Below are 12,403 nucleotides of genomic sequence, written 5' to 3'. Positions count from 1 at the left end.
AAGTTCTTGTCGACATTCCCACACCAGCCTAGAGTTCACCTTAGGGCTTATAAGAGCCCCAATGGCTGCTTGGCTATCTGTGCATATGTTAACCCGCTGCAGTTCGAATGCCCTCAGGTTGTTTTCTCTTGCACACTGCAAGATTGCAAAAATCTCTGTCTGAAATACGGAGGTACATTCTCCCAGTGGAATAGAAATGTTGAAATTTCCACCACTATAGAATATTCCTGCGCCCGAACCGTCTGCAGTTTTAGACCCGTCCGTATACCAGGTGCAACCCTGCAGTCTGGGTCGAGAGTTTCCTCTGTCCCATTCGTCTCGTGGGCAAATGTCCACTTGAAAAGGTACTTCAGACATATATCTTGATGTCATATGGTCAGAAATCATCATCCATTCGGCATCATTAATTTCATTCGTTATTTTACTATGTCCTGATTTAACTGGTACGTTGCTCAGGTTTTCTCGCAGTCTATAATAGCCCATTCTCGCCTCACCTCTGATTGTTATATGTAAAGGAGGGAGATCCAGTAGTGCCTCCATAGCTGCCGTAGGTGTGCCCCTCATAGCCCCCGTGATCCCGAGACAAGCAAGTCTTTGCACCTTGCTTAATTTGATGATGGCACTTTTTTGCTGCACTTTTGGCCACCATACCACTGATGCATATGTAATTGTGGGTTTTACTACCATGTTATAAGTCCAATATACCATGTCTGGTCTCAAACCCCACATTTTTCCATGAGTACGTCTGGCTACCATTAACGTAGATACCGCTCTCTTCGTTATTCTTTCTATCTGCTGATTCCAAGTAAGTCTTGAGTCTAATATTATCCCGAGATACTTTACTTCACTCACCAGATTTAAATGTATACCATTTAGACTTAGAGGACCCAATTCCTCTGAATTCCTTCTTTTAGTAAATTTCATGATTTTGGACTTTAGAGGACTGATGTTAAGCCCTACATTTGAAGTCCATTCTGTAACTACTGTCAGAGCCTGTTGCATTCGATCTCTGACTGTACCATTAAATTTTCCGTGGGCTAAGATGACTAGGTCATCCGCATAGCCCAGGACGTGATGCCTATCGTTGTCGAGTCTAGCTATCAGGCCATCCATGACCAGATTCCACAATAGAGGAGATAAGACTCCCCCCTGTGGGCAGCCTCTGGCTACCTGAGCTGACACTGTATCCCCTAGCAACGTAGCATATATCACACGGCTTCTCAGCATGCAGTCTATCCATCTACAGCTTGTTTCGTCTATTCCTTTTAGACGGATCGCCCTTGTGATCGCTTCGTAAGAGGTGTTGTCAAATGCTCCCTCAATATCGAGAAATGCACCCAACATCACCTCTTGGTTTTCTAGAACGTACTCCACTCTCTGTACAAGATGGTGCAGTGCCGTTTCTGTGGAGACTCCCGCTCGATATGCATATTGTCCCCGATGTATCGGACTTTCAACCAATACACCATCCCTGATATGCCTATCGAGCAGTTTTTCTAAGGTCTTCAGTACGAATGACATCAGACTTAATGGCCGCAGAGACTTGGCCCTTTCCTGTCCGATTTTGCCAGGTTTGGGTATAAAAGCCACCCTTATCAGCCTCCATGCTTTTGGTATGTACCCCAGCCCTAAACTAGCCTGCAGTATCTTACACAATTTTTTGAAAAGAAGGTCGTTTCCCTTCTGTAGAAGTATTGGATAAATCCCGTCCGGACCCGGTGATTTATATGGCTCGAATGAGTTTATTGCCCATTTGATTTTGTCCTGGTTTATAACTTCTTTTGCCACATGCCAGTTTTCCCTAGAACCATAATTCATGATATCCAGTCCGGTTTGCCATGTGTCTAGTGGTATCAGTTTTGTCTCAGACTCAGGAAAGTGCACCCTGAAAAGCTCTTTCAGGGTGTCTTCACCATTCTGAGTGTATTCACCTGACTCTTTTTGGAGCGAGGGAATACTTATCTGAGGGTCCTTTGAGAGAACTTTATGGAGCCTTGCCATTTCTGAAGTCCCTTCTATCTCTTCACAATGCCTTCTCCACGATTCTCTTTTTGCCCTTCTCAGTTCCTTATTGTAGTCAGTCAGAGCTTTGCGATAATCGCCCCACTCGCCTGACCTTTTGGCGAAATTAAATTTTCGTCTAACCTCTGTCCTTTGATTTGCAAGATTATGATTCCACCAGGGAACTTTCCTGTTGGAATTCCTGACTATCTCCGGACAGTTGTCTTCGAACGCTGACGTGACAATCTCTTGAAATTGTTCGGCAGCCATGTCTAGGTCCAATGTATGCCTTATCTTCCCGTTAATCCTGCCTAAGCTATATTCTATGTCTGCTTGATATGCTTCCCAGTTTGTTTTACGAGGATTACGGTAAGTTTCCTTGATAAGCTCATTGCCTGTCATTTCAAAACAAATGTGTCGATGGTCTGAAAAGGACACCTCATCTGACACATGCCAGTTTTTCACAGTTCTAGCCACGTTAGTCGTGGCAACTGTTATATCAATCACCTCCTTCCGTCGTGAAGTCACGAAGGTTGGTTTGTTTCCTACGTTTAATATGTCTAAATTATGTTGCATTATAAACTGTAGTACTGACTCACCTCTTGCATTGGTGTTTGTACTGCCCCAAGTCAGATGGTGCGCATTCGCATCACAGCCAATGATCAATTGCAATCCATTTTTCCTGCAATCTCTCACTAGCTGCTCCAATTCCCTTGATGGTGGTTGTTCGGGATCATCATATGGGAGGTATGCTGATCCTAAAACTATCTGCTTCACCCCTCCTCCATCTATGATCTTCATCTTTACCGTGGTTAAATCCCTGGAACAGTGATTTATCAACGGCAGTGTTTTGATGTTTCGTTTGACTATTATGCAAGTTCGCGGGACATCGGCAGACCGGCTATATATAAGCTCTCCACCAATACCCGATAGACCTCTTATTTTGCCCTTGTAAACCCAGGGTTCTTGTATCAAGGCTACATCAAACCTTCTCATGGCGACAGTAAGTTCTGCCGAAGCTGACTTACTATGCTGGAGATTCGCTTGCAGGATTCTGATTGGAGCCATCAATGCCTCTGATGGTTTTGAAGGATATCTTTTCAAGTCTGTAATACGCCTTGAAATTTGCAGCCTTCAATGTTTTATAGGAGACCTCGTCGATCGTGTATACGAGGATTTGCATGTCCTCTCCGACCTTCCGATTTTTCAACAACCAGTCTTCCGTCTTAAGGTCTTTATTTTGCCTCTCTAAACGGGTTCTGACTGTTGATTCTTCAGCCTCTTTCTCGGGGATGCGGGCGAGGACCATAGGGCGTTTTGGCATGTGGCTGGGATCGACCACATTTAAGTCGACTCCTTCCCACAGGCCCTCCATAGTCCTTACCACCTCAGTAGTCCATTTTTTGGTATGTTCGTTAGCACAGTTTACCCACAGAGTACCTGCGCTAAACGATGTTTTATGGAACTGTAGCAGTTGATTTTGACTTCCAACAGGAGCCTCATCCACTGCTAGCTTTAGTTTGTTGATGATCAGGTCTGCGTGAGCCTGATCTAGTTGAGTATCCGGATGGTGCCTGTGTGCCACCGCTATCCTGAATACTTTTGTGACATTGCTGTATGACCTAGTCTGCTCATGAGAGCTCCTTGGTCTCTTAGCAACCCTTTGTTGCGGGGGGGTAATGGTATTCTCCCGCGGTCTCTTTTTACCCTCGGGTTTTACCAGTACTCCCGTTTTGTTTTTATGGGGATTTGCTGTGGTCCATGTTCCAGCAGCCATTTTTGCCTTTTTCGTCATCTTTCTTTTTTGAGCTCCAGAAAGGCGTTTTTTGCTACTTTGTGCAGAGTCTGTTCCGCTTGGAACAACTTCTGGCTCAGTATTTGGGACAGATACAGAATCCACGACTGAAGTCGCCTCTGTGTCCGTTCCCGTTTTTGTGTTTGTTTTTTCAATCTCGTTCTCCATATTTGTTCCCACGAGTTGGGACGAATTGCTGTCAGGCACGGCAGTGCGCCCTTACCGTGCTAAGGCTATAATCCCCCAGAGTTCGCCATCTCTCTAGGGCATCGCTTTAGATACACTTTACTCCCTGTACCATGCATCCCGTCGGCACGATGGTGTTACACCTTAGGATTGGGAGGATGGATCATTTGGCGTTACCCAGGGTGCACCACGTGGAGGCGATCCATCGCTACAACCCCAATATCCATGATTACAAAATTATTTGTTTTTTGAACGTCTGCACTGAACTTACCGTGTACCGGTAACTTTATAGCCTAGGGGTGTAATGCTAGTTCGCCTCCATGTGGTGCACCCTGGGTAACGCTAAATGAACTAGCAAAAATTTGGCGGCAGACGAACGAAAAACAAAAACAATATCCTGCCAACATCATAGATCACAAACAGAAATCTTATCTATACGTAAACATACGATGGGAACAAATAAAGGTTCTTCTCAGAACCAACTGACTAGAGATCTCGGACCGTGTATCCGAGTCTGTCACCTTAACATCGAGGGCATAAGCCAGGCAAAATGCCAAGTGTTGCAAAAAATCCTACACGATAACGACATTGACCTGGTTGCCATACAAGAGACCCATACTGAAGACAAAGTCCAGCTTAATTTAAGGGGAAAGATACCTGGCTACGATTTACTGGGAGCCACCTATGATAAACATTACGGCGTCGCAACCTACATTCGCTGCAATATAGAAAATGGTTTCCTACTTTCTGCTTCCAATGAAAATAATATACATGAAGTAGTCACCCAGATTGGAGATATTACCGTAGTTAACATATACAAACCTCCAGCCACTACATGGAACCCAGAAGTGCTAAAGACTCATCCACATCCTACTATATACATCGGCGACTTCAACAGCCACCACGAAATGTGGAAGTACACCACGAATGATGAAAATGGGGAGGCACTAGTAGAATGGTCCGAAGAGCAAAACACATATCTAGTTTTTGATGCCAAAGACAGAGGAATATTTAAATCAGCTGCATGGAGAAAAGAATATAACCCAGACCTATGTTTTGTCTCAAAAGATACCAATGACAGACCACTAACAACTGCGAGAAGTGTCCTTGCAGACTTCCCACATACTCAACATCGTCCGGTGCTTATCACCATCGGAATATCAATTCCAATAATTAGATCATATCCTCGACCCAGGTGGAATCTTAGAAAAGCAAACTGGAAGAAGTTCTCTGAACAACTAGACCGAACCTTGAGCTGGGTCCCTCCAACCAGTAAACATTATGAGAGGTTTGTGGGCGCAGTAATAATCACTGCCAAGAAAACCATCCCTAGGGGGTATCCCAAAGAATATGTGCCTGGATGGACTGAAACATGTGAAGACTTATACACGAAGTTTCTCGAAAGTGGTGACCGAGAAATAGCCGATGAGCTTTTACACAACATCGATACAGCTAGACGCCAAAAATGGATAAAGACTGTCGAAAACCTTGACTTCAAAAAATCAAGCCGGCAGGCATGGTCCTTGTTGCGGAAAATTGGAGGAGCTAACCAGCTGCAATCCAGAGAGTCTAAAATGTCTCCTAACAAGGTTGCCTCCCATATAGTGTCTCTATCCAGAGCTCCACGAGATCGAACACATACTACCAACGTGAAAAGAGACTTAAGGGCATTAAAACAAATGAACAGAACGAACTCCGAATATTCAGCAAGAATACTTATTTCTGAAATCACACATGCGCTGAAAGAAATGAAATCAGGTAAAGCACCTGGCTTTGATGGTATCCATCCAGAGTTCTTGATACACAGTGGTGCATACACGAAACAGTGGCTTGCAATGTTCTTTAATGATATACTTCAGTCAGGTAACATTCCTTTCTCACTTAAGCGAACAAAGATAATTGCAATTCCGAAACCGGGCAAATCAAACGATAAGCCAGAAAACTACCGCCCCATAGCTCTACTCAGCATGGTATATAAACTATTAGAAAAGCTTCTCCTCAACAGAATTAGTCACAGGATACTAGAAAATGTCCCCATTGAACAAGCTGGCTTCCGCCCTCATCGAAGCTGTACGGACCAAGTGCTGTCATTAACAACTTTTATAAAAGCTAGTTTTCAAAAGAAACAAAAGACAGCAACAGTATTTATAGATCTAACAGCAGCATATGATACTGTTTGGAGACAGGGATTAATATATAAACTGGCCCGCATTATCCCCTGCAGAAAGATAATTAACCTCATTGACAACATGCTGACCAACAGAGCCTTCCAGGTTATAATGGGAAAGGAGACGAGTAGACAGATGAAACTTAACAATGGTCTTCCACAGGGTTCTGTCCTTGCCCCTTTACTTTTCAGCCTCTATATTGCTGACATGCCTGAAACCGAATCTCGGAAGTTTGGATATGCTGACGACTGGACCCTTGCAACAAGCCACCAATCTTTAGAAACTACAGAAATCACTCTCACGAATGACTTATCCATCCTCAGCGAATACCTTAAGAAATGGAGACTACAGCCAAGTACTACAAAAACTGAAGTATCAGCTTTTCATCTAAACAACAAGTTGGCAAACAGAGAATTGCGAGTGTATTTTAATAACAAGCTGTTAAAACACAATAAATACCCGAAATACCTTGGGGTTACTCTAGACAGAACGCTCACATTCAGAGAACACCTGACTAAAAAAGCAGCAAAATTGAAAACACGCAACAATATAATACAGAAACTCTGCGGCACTACATGGGGGTCCACAGCATCAACATTAAGATCCTCTGCTCTTGGCCTGATATATCCGGTGGCAGAATACTGTGCTCCAGTGTGGCTAAATAGCAGGCATACCCACCTGGTCGACACCCAACTAAACCGTACTATGCGTATGATAACAGGCACAATTAAGCCCACCCCTACAATGTGGCTACCTACCCTTAGTAATATAGCACCACCCAACCTACGCTGCGAACATGCATTGGTTAAAGATTATAACAAAATAATGGACAGTCGCCAGCTTCTAGTCCACAACGACATCCCCGATATTCTTGGAAACCGTCTCCGATCCAGGTTACCCCCTCTACAATCTGCTCAAGCGCTGCAGCAATCCAACTTTGACTTAAATACCCGATGGAGAGAAGATTGGGAAAGTAGGACAGATCCGCATTACCATAGTCTACCGGACATCATAGGGAAACCTGGCGAATTTGAACGTCCCCGTAAGATTTGGGCAGCCCTTAATCGAATTCGAACAAACTGTGGAAGATGCGCCGACTCCCTCCACAGATGGGGTAAACTCCCCTCGCCTTCTTGTGACTGCGGCGCTGCAAGACAGACGATCAGTCACATTGTTCAGGACTGCCCACGCAGAGCATACACAGGCCACCCTATAGACTTTGTAATGGCAACCGAAGGGTCAATCGAATATATAAAAAAATTGGACATCTGTTTGTGATGCATTGTATAATGCATAAATCTAAATATATTCTGTGATATACTTAAGCCATACGCTAAATAAAATAAAAAAATAAATTTATAGCCTATTCGAGTGTTTTATGTTTTTGCGATTTCCCGAATACTAGGTTTTTAACTTTGTAGCACGACAGATTAAACAAACATAAAAATATATTTAAACAGTGTAATTAGGTCATAGGCATGACATTCTTTGTGCTACGTAATTTTTCGGGATGTCCCGGTAAGCTACTGTCCCAGAGATTGAAAGGGATCTTAAAATAACATTTAATATTAAAAAGACTCGTTTAAAATTGAACCATGCTCGCTTTCCATCTCACTTATATAAAATTGAAATACTTAACTCTCCTGTCTGTAGTTGTGACAATATATCCATTGGTGATCTAAATCATATATTTCTAGAATGTTCTCTGAACTCTCAATCTTCTTCAATTCTGTATCAAGAACTAATCAGGGCCGTAACTACCATTGGGGCAACCGGGGCAGTGCCCCGGAGCCCCCGGCCAATGGGGGGCCCCGCAGGTGCCCCTTTTTGACCGTGCAAAGAGTTTAACGAGGAAAATAAAAATATGTATTTTAAAAGCCGATCCTAACGAAATATTTTCAAATGACACAATTTTAAAAAGACCTTACAGGGGCACCCTAGAATTGAACATAAAGTTTTAATTTTTCACTGGAGAAATTACTATTTTCGACTAAAATGCAATTGGAACAGAACCCTTAGAAGGGGCCCCTGAGGCCTGAGTTGAGCTGGGGCTCCCGAGACCTTGTCATAAAATTTTAAATTAATACTTGGGAAATTAGTTATTTCGGCGTAATAAAACCTAAATTGCCATTGGAAGAGGGGCCCCCGAGACCTTTCGTATAGATATAAATTGTTACTGAGGAAATTAGTTATTTTGGTGAAATAAAAACTAAAATGCATCCGGAATAGCGGACCCCGGTCCCAGCTACTTTCTCTTAACCAATTTACCCCAGACCACATTTTGGTACCACCTGAACGGAACCACATGGTACCACATATTGAAAAGAAAGGTAAGGGTAAGATGGAATGAGCACATTGGAATCAGCCCTACCAGTACCACAGCATAATAAATCTTACAGCAGTGACGGTATTCGCCTTCGAGAGTGTCACTACTGAAGGTACTGGATATCGTTTTCTAATATCCTCGTCAAATATGATTCTGCTCTCATTATGTCTGTATACAATTACTTCCCAACGGTTTCCTCCTTTTTGACATTTTCCTATCTCCGTCAATTTTTCGTCCACTTTTTCATATCGAATTTTACCGCATTCTTGAATTTTTTTTCCACCTTTTCAGTTTTCTGTATCTCCTCAGCAATTTGATTTACCTCTTCCTGCATTTTCTCTAAATAAACATTCATATCTTCATATTTTATTTTTCCATTCGGTTTTCAAGTTTCAAGAAATTTTCTTTTTATTGTTTCATTATATTATTTCATTTTGTTTGACTATCTGTTCATTTTCTTGTTTTTCTTTTAAATTTTTTATAGCGAATAAAAAATAAGGTGATTTCAAATTTTTTTGTGATGGTCAACTAAAATAGCAACATATAGGTTCAAGAAACTTTAGTCATAGAATCCATTAAAATGCTTTTTCAAGGGGTTAAATATCATACATTTTTCCGGACTCCGCCTTCCGCTGGGGGGTAAACCCCCAGGCCCCCCTGCAGGGGGCCCCCAGATCATCTTTGCCCCGGGCCCCCTAACATCGTAGTTACGGCCCTGGAACTAATTCATCACGAGTGTCCATTACCACTAAATATTACAGCTCTCCTTTCTTCCTCAGATAAAGCGGTACTAAATTCCATCATTAATTTTATCAGAAAATCAAAAATAGCGGTATAGTTTAGAAATAGACAATATGAAATCATTTAATGTAATTAAGAATTTACATGTTTTGTGGCAAATAGATTTTGTCTGATGCCAGGATCTCTCTCTCTCACACACACACACACACACACACACACACACACACACACACACACACACACACACACACACACACACACACACACACACACACACACACACACACACACACACACACACACACACACACACACACACACACACACACACACACACACACACACACACACACACACACACACACACACACACACACACACACACACACACACACACACACACACACACACACACACACACACACACACACACACACACACACACACACACACACACACACACACACACACACACACACACACACACACACACACACACACACACACACACACACACACACACACACACACACACACACACACACACACACACACACACACACACACACACACACACACACACACACACACACACACACACACACACACACACACACACACACACACACACACACACACACACACACACACACACACACACACACACACACACACACACACACACACACACACACACACACACACACACACACACACACACACACACACACACACACACACACACACACACACACACACACACACACACACACACACACACACACACACACACACACACACACACACACACACACACACACACACACACACACACACACACACACACACACACACACACACACACACACACACACACACACACACACACACACACACACACACACACACACACACACACACACACACACACACACACACACACACACACACACACACACACACACACACACACACACACACACACACACACACACACACACACACACACACACACACACACACACACACACACACACACACACACACACACACACACACACACACACACACACACACACACACACACACACACACACACACACACACACACACACACACACACACACACACACACACACACACACACACACACACACACACACACACACACACACACACACACACACACACACACACACACACACACACACACACACACACACACACACACACACACACACACACACACACACACACACACACACACACACACACACACACACACACACACACACACACACACACACACACACACACACACACACACACACACACACACACACACACACACACACACACACACACACACACACACACACACACACACACACACACACACACACACACACACACACACACACACACACACACACACACACACACACACACACACACACACACACACACACACACACACACACACACACACACACACACACACACACACACACACACACACACACACACACACACACACACACACACACACACACACACACACACACACACACACACACACACACACACACACACACACACACACACACACACACACACACACACACACACACACACACACACACACACACACACACACACACACACACACACACACACACACACACACACACACACACACACACACACACACACACACACACACACACACACACACACACACACACACACACACACACACACACACACACACACACACACACACACACACACACACACACACACACACACACACACACACACACACACACACACACACACACACACTAAAGTATTAATCATTGGGCGCCATCAATAAATCAAATATACTGCCATATGCCTATTCAAAAATAAAAAAAGAATTACTGGAAATGCCATTCCATTAGATGTAATTCGGTACTTGCCATGGCGGTCATAGGTTTTCTGTATGCCTTTCCGACCATAAGGATCAGATATATATTGTTTATTTATTTTATTTTACGGGCAAGCCCAATTCTACAAAAATACATAGTGTACAGAAAAAAAACAATAACATAATATAATATAAAAAAACAGACATACAGAAATATAAATATAAATATAATATTAGAAGTAAATATGTACTATCAAATAATATCATAAAACCAAGTTAACAAATTACATACGCTTCACTCAAATATTGATCCCATGTAAGTTTCTTTTAAAACGACTGATGGAGTTGTCGAACAGTTGTAAATTGTAAAGGGAGTTTGCTAAATTCAAGACTCTGGGTACGAACGAAAAAAGTGAATAATTAAACCTGTGGAATGGTACATAAAATGTTCGCACTTGTCTAGTGGTGCGAGGTGGTACAAACAGTGCGATCTTATTAAGTAGTTGAGAACAACTGCATATACCATTTAAGATCTTGAATAATAGCAAAAGGTCCCTTTGTTTTCTCCTGCTTGCAAGAGAAGGGACCTGCAGTTGATGCTGCCATACAGCGTAATCTTGATAGGTATGAAGCTTAAAAGCAATGTAACGGAAGAAACTATTTTGGACTTGTTCAAGTTTCCTAATGTAGACCAAGTAGTGTGGGGACCACACTGAAGAACAATACTCGAGGTGAGACCTGACCAAAGAGAAGTAAAGAACTCTAATACTGGATATGTTTGTAAAATCACGAGTTGTTCTTTTTATAAAACCCAGAATTTTCATAGATGTTTGAATGACATTGATGATGTGAGTATTGAAACAAAGAGAGTTTTCCAGTGTAATCCCCAAGTCCTTGATTTTATTAACAGTGTTGAGCAATTGGCCATCAATGTAATAGTTTGATAATATTGGGTGGTGAGTACGGTTAAAGTTAATTACATGACATTTGATTGAATTAAGGTTCATACCGTTAAGTGAACACCATGCAGAGAGGTTATTCAGTTCTGATTGCAATATGGCAGCATCATAATGATTTTTTATAACTTTAAAGCACTTCAAGTCATCAGCAAATAGCAAGGCGTTACAATCGTGAAAACAGTTGGTAATATCATTAATAAATATATTAAAGAGTAATGGACCCAAATGGGACCCCTGTGGTACACCTGACTTAACTGGAAAGGTTTGTGAGTAAAAGTGGTTTACTCGAACTTGTTGAAATCTTTCGGTTAAATAACT

Source organism: Diabrotica virgifera, chromosome 1, assembly GCF_917563875.1.
Source record: "Diabrotica virgifera virgifera chromosome 1, PGI_DIABVI_V3a".
Taxonomy (NCBI): Eukaryota; Metazoa; Arthropoda; class Insecta; order Coleoptera; family Chrysomelidae; genus Diabrotica; species Diabrotica virgifera.
The sequence above is the reverse complement of the archived record's forward strand: the minus strand, read 5'-3'. Positions refer to the sequence as shown.